Source organism: Capra hircus, chromosome 20 (genome assembly GCF_001704415.2).
Source record: "Capra hircus breed San Clemente chromosome 20, ASM170441v1, whole genome shotgun sequence".
Lineage (NCBI taxonomy): Eukaryota > Metazoa > Chordata > Mammalia > Artiodactyla > Bovidae > Capra > Capra hircus.
Genome location: NC_030827.1, coordinates 44214964 through 44221502, shown reverse-complemented (window position 1 = coordinate 44221502; position 6539 = coordinate 44214964). Strand labels below are relative to the sequence as shown.

The 6539-nt window shown below is 38.7% G+C and overlaps 1 pseudogene; it reads left to right on the top strand.

The window, feature by feature from the left end:
- LOC102183009 lies at positions 4249 to 5989 on the top strand (annotated as a pseudogene).

The window sequence follows — 6539 nt, the reverse complement described above, 5'->3', positions numbered from 1 at the left end:
GGTATTCCCATCTCTCTCAGAATTTTCCACAGTTTATTGTGATCCACACAGTCAAAGCCTTTGTCATACTCAATAAAGCATAAATAGATGTTTTTCTGGAACTCTCTTGCTATCTCTATGATCCAGCGGATGTTGACAATTTGATCTCTGGTTCCTCTGCCTTTTCTAAAACAAGCTTGAACATCAGGAAGTTCACAGTTCACGTATTGCTGAAGCCTAGCTTGGAGAATTTTGAGCATTACTTTACTAGCATGTGAGATGAGTGCAATTGTGTGGTAGTTTGATCATTCTTTGTCATTGCCTTTCTTTGGGATTGGAATGAAAACAGACCTTTTCCAGTCCTGTGGCCACTGCTGAGTTTTCCAAATTTGCTGGCATATTGAGTGCAGCACTTTCGCAGCATCATCTTTCAGGATTTGAAATAGCTCTACTGGAATTCCGTCACCTCCACTAGCTTTATTCATAGTGATGCTTTCTAAGGTCCACTTGACTTCACATTCCAAGATATCTGGTTCTAGATGAGTGATCACACCATCGTGATTATCCGGGTCATGAAGATCTTTTTTGTACAGTTCTTCTGTGTATTCTTGCCATCTCTTCTTAATATCATCCACTTCTGTTAGGTCCATACCATTCCTGTCCTTTATCAAGCCCATCTTTGCATGAAATGTTCCCTTAATGGTATAATATTTTCTCTTGATTCAGTTATGATGGGATTATACTGACAAAGTTTGAATTTCAAAGGATGCTTCATTCATAGACTAATAAACCCAAAGTGTTCATAAAGAATAGTCATTCATATATATAGTTTATATATATTTTATTTAGTATTTAGGCACACTCACTTCTGAGTGAGAGATTGACCTGAATTTAGAAAGCACTTCTTCTTTGTCTGATCTTGGCAGAGTTTTAGAAGATTTACACTTTTTTTTACTATAAGTTTCAAAGAATTCGTCAGAAAAATACATTGGCCTTCTTGTGGAAATTTAATCAGATACTCAAGTTATTCACTGGTTATAGAACTATATAAAATCGTCTTTCTTTTTTTATTACTTTAATGAGTTGTATGTTGCTTTAATAAGGTTTTTTGATGTACTAAGATACCCAACTGAAAAACTCTTTATCTTGTTTAGATCAGGTTGTAACAAAATTGAAGGAGAGATAAAGTAGAGCTATATCTATTAATCCTAAGTAATTCTTTTTTATCTAATTCCTTTAAAATTCTCCACAATTAGTTTTCTTTCTGTGTGGTTGTATTTATGTCTCATCATTTAAATATGATTTAATGCATATAAAAATTTCTGTATAGGCAGTGATCGTTATTTCTAGGTTATCAAGGTAAATCACTAGTAATATGCAGGTACTTGGACCTATGTTTCTGACTCCTGCTTTCACCTAATCTGATTAACTCTTTGACATGAATAAAAAGTAAAATAATGATGTGCATGTATGCCAAGATCTTCAATTATGTCTGACTCTGTACAACCCTATGAACTGTAGCCCTCCAGTCTCCTCTGTCTCCAGGCAAGAATACTGGGTTGCCTCCAGGGGATCTTCATGACCCAAGAATTGAACCCACATCTTCTGCAGCTTCTGCACTGAGGGCAGATTCTTTACTTCTGAGCCATTGGGGAAGCCCAAAATAATGATGTTTTACTGCAAAAATATGAAATAATATTTAAAATTAAATTTTTGGTTAGTTGGTGTGATGATACAGCTCTTTGCATATCACAGAAAACATGAGATGAAGGATGCCATTTATATCAATTTAGGTTAACATCAAAGAGGAATCCCATGAAATATTAATGGGAACAGGATTAAAGTATGTATAAGTAATTTCTAAAGATTCTACAAAGCATTTTTGCAGAGTCTATATAGCCTGTAATTGGATAAATGTCAGGATTATTATTTTCCCATATGATTTCCATTTTGCACAAGTACAAATTTAAATGATTCAAAATTTAAATATAGTAACAGGAAGCAACCAGTCTCATTATAAATCTATAAATGTAGATTTACAGGAGCCCAAGTGCTAGCTTATTCCTGCTGCTTCCCTCAAAGTAATTCTTACAGAAAATACTAGTCACATGCATAAGCTAACAATATACATTTTTTTCTTGTGACCTATCATTTAATTGTAGAGAAGTACACCATTAATCATCATTCTGATTATAAAATGAAAGCAAAATGAAAATTCAGTTTATTTATTTAGAGCATGAAATAACAATATTCCTTGTAATATTAAGGAGACTATAAAGTACATCTCAGTCTCACCACAATTACAAGTTACATCAGTAAATGTAATTGCTCTGTACCATAGCAATTACTTTAAACTGCTTCGCCTTCAGTTATATGAGGGTTTTGTTTTTTGAACAGTATCAGGCCATTAAATGTGCTGACTGGTGTTACCATTTCATTTTCCTTTCCTTCTGAAGCTTGTGACAATGAAAGCATTTCTGCAGATTCTATACAAAGTCACAAACAAAGTCACTGGGCTGGAGCTTGTCACCCAATAATAGACTTCGTCATTTATGAGTTCCCACTTTATGGCACTCCTGAAATGCTTTCACCTGAACCATTACTGAGCAACCTGAATCATGAGGATAAATCTGCCACTGTGTTCTGCATACAGTGACAGATCATCTAAAGGGCGAAAGAGTCTCAGTGAGAAGAGAGCCGCTTCTATCAGACCTCCCCTCTGCCTATCTATATGCATGCCTGAGCAGGAGGAAACTCTTGCTTTCTTACAATATTATTTATTGGAAGCTGTACTCCATTGCATTTTTCACTCACAATTTGACAATTCCTCCAACAGTGTAGTTGCTGCAGCAAACATACTTCTCTTCTGTAGTAACTGCTGTCAGCAAAGGAGAGTTAATTTCCTTCTTGCTGATTCTCGATTTGAGCATCTATGTGCCAGGCATTCTGCCTGCATTTTGCTTCATTATTTCATTTAGTTCTCATGTCAGCCCTATGGAATGGATACTATTACTTTCATAATATAATGGATATTATTATTTTTTCATAAAAAATATCTGTTACAAACCTAGTTAAGTAGTGCAGTAACTATTCAACTTTGATTTTCTCTGATTCCAAACTCTGCCCTTTCAATGGGCTGTGTCTCTAGTTTTTGTGCACATAATGTATTATTAGCATTGTTTTCTATAATGTATTATTAGCATTGTATTCTTTTCATTTTTTAAACCATGAAATATATAGACATACACATACATACAAGTACGCATACAACTGCTGCTTTATATAACTTAGATATACAACTAAATTTGATGATAAGCCAAACAATATATTTAGAAGTCAGCTTCATGCCCTAAAATATCCTTGTTTGTTCCCTGTCAAATTCATTCTCTTGGGAGTAATAGCCACTTTTTCCAAATTATGTGTTATTAAGCATCTCTCTTTTCTTTAGAGTTTTACTATCTATGTTACCTATGTATAGTTACTTAGTTCATTTTTTTTTTCATTTCCAGGGCATTCCCAGCTTACATAAATGAAATTAGTTTTCTTCTTTTGAAGCTTTCTATTCTCAGTTAATGTTATACTTTTAAGATTCATCCAATTTGACACATGTACCTGCAGTCTTGGGCTTCCCAGGTGGCACTAAGGATAAAGAACCCACCTGCCAATGCAGGAGACATAAGAGACATGGGTTCAATTCCTGGGTGGGAAAGACCCCCTGGAGGAGAGCATGGCTACCTACTCCAGTGTTCTTGCTTGGAGAATCCCATGGACAGACAGAGCCCGGTGGGTTACAGTCAATAGAGTTGCAAAGAGTTGAACACCACTGAAAAGATGTAGCACTGCACACAGCTGCTGTTTTTTCCATTGTTGATGAAAATTGAGTGGTTTCCAGTGTTTTACTATTATGAACAGGACTGGAAGGAAAATTATGATTTCATGTCTACAAAAGCACATGTGCAAGATTGTCTCTAGGATATACACCGAGTAGTGGGATTGCTAGCTCATAAAATATGCTCATCAACTATATGGGTAGTGGTTTAGCCGCTAAGTCATGTCCAACTCTTGGCACTGCCTGGACTGTAGCCCTCCAGGCCCCTCTTCCATGGGATTTTCCCAGCAAGAATACTGGAGTGGGCCATTTGTGGCAGTGAGACCCGCAAATAAAGGACAGCACCGGGGTCGTGGCGGCGGCGCGGTCAGGCGGCGAGAGGACAGCGCGGGGTCGGCCTATGTGACTGAGCGGGCACCGGCGCAGCCTCTGTCTGGAGAGGCTTCAAGATGACCAACGAAGAACCTCTTCCCAAAAAGGTTCGACTGAGTGAAACAGACTTCAAAGTTATGGCACGAGATGAATTAATTCTAAGGTGGAAACAGTAGGAAGCATATGTGCAGGCTTTGAAGGGAAAGTACATACATCTCAACTCTAATGATGTAACTGGCTTAAGGGAATCTGAAGAAAAACTAAAGCAGCAGCAGCAAGAATCTGCACGCAGGGAAAACATTCTTGTAAAGAGACTAACAACCACGGAGCAAGAAATGCAAGAGTGTGCTACTCAGATCCAGTACCTCAAGCAAGTCCAGCAGCCTAGCGTTGCACAACTGAGATCAACAGTGGACCCAACGATCAACTTGTTATTCCTAAAAATGAAAAGTGAACTGGAACAGACTAAAGACAAACTGGAACAAGCCCAAAATTAACTGAGTGCCTGGAGGTTTATGCCTGATAGGTAAACAAATCATACTCCCCAGTCAAGACTTCCCTGACAGTCCTACTGTGAGAAAGCTGTGGTGGGACAGCCACGTACTCGTTTCCACACCAAGACTCAGACTTTTTGAGCTAAAAAGCCACATTCTTATACTATCCAACTTGTAAAGGTTAATGTAAAACTTACCAGATGAACCTTGTGTTTCAGCTTTTTTCTCTTCCCCCTCCCCTTGCTTCAGAGGCCTGATGGCGTAGGACTATTCCAAAGAAGTGGCCACCTCCGAAAAATTCCCCTTCTAGAACATGTAGACACTTGAGAAATGTTTCTGTTTGAAGAAAATAGAGGGAGAAACAGAAGTCTTAAGTCTGTGGCACACTGTGTCTTCAGACAGTTTGGGGGAATGAAAACCTAGAGATTTAAAACCATGAATTGAACATGTAAAATTCCAGTAAATGTAAAAATGGAATATGCATCGCTCTTAACCTTGAGCATAGTGACTTGGAGACACTGTATATCAGTTTTGCCAATAAGACCGTGGACTTCGTGATTGTTGTTGAACTGCTGGGTCACACTCAAATGAGCCAAACAGGCAAAAAGTTAATGGCGAAGTGTCAAATGCTTATCCAGGAGAATCAAGAGCTTGGAAGGCAGCTGTCCCAGGGATGTTGTTGCACAACTTGAAGCAGAGTTGGCTTTACAGAAGAAATATAGTGAGGGCTTAAAAGCAGTCAGGATGAACTGAATGACTTCATCATTCAACTTGAAGAAGAAGTAGAGGGTATGCAGAGTACCATTCTAGTTCTTCAGCAGTAACTGAAGGAGCCGCGCCAGCAGCTGGCTCAGTACCAACAGCAGCAGTCTCAAGCCCCAGGCCCGAGTACCAGCAGGACTACATCTTCTGCGCCTGTAGGACAGGCAGAGGCCACATGTAAAGACTGCAGTCATCTGGCCAGTGGACCAAGTAATGGCAGTTCCTCCTGGCAGAGGACGTCTGGGTCTGGATTTCACAGGGAGGGTTATACAGCCGAAGATGACTTTCCTTCTTCTTCAGGGAATGGGAATAAGGCCTCCAGCAGCTCGGAGGAGGTAGTAGTTACGTAAACCAACTCAGTGCAGGGTATGAAAGTATAGACTCTCTCATGGGCAGTGAAAACTTTCTCACACACCACTCAAATGACACAGACTCCAAGCAAGACCCACAAGAGGAGAAAATTGTGAGTGGGAAAGGTAACCGAACTGTGGCTTCCCGCCACGTGCAGAATGGCTTGGACTCAAGTATAAATGTACAGAGTTCAGTTTTGTAAAAAAAAAAAAAAAAAAAAAAATTCCAGCAAATTTTTGTACAGTGTCATTTAATTTGGAAGAGGATACTGTCCAGTTGATTAACGCATACTTTTGTCATAATTTGCCTTTTTTGTGGGTGGTTTTTCTTTTTCTTTTTTCTTTGCTTCAATACCTCTGCCACTTTGGAAATTGTAACAGTTAATTACTTTGAATGTTGCTAAAAGGACATTTTGTGTAGGGTCAGGTTATTTTTCTATGAGTTAATGTGAGTTGTAAATGGAACTCTTTCCTTAAAGTATAACACAGTGATGTCTGTGTGAATCTCTGTCTACCCTAGAACCTGTGCTGTGTGAGGGCATTCTTACTCATGCTGTTACTATGCTTCTGCACCATTCAGACTTGTCTGAGTAGATATGGGTTTATGACTGCCGTTTGCCCAGAACAGTAGTTTTATCACTAAAAGTTGGACTTGTTAAAGGAGTCCTATAGTAGTTTCAGTGTTAGATACAGTTTTTCCCACCATACATCTGTGCATTTTTATCTTCAGGTGATTGAATGTTTAAGAAATTT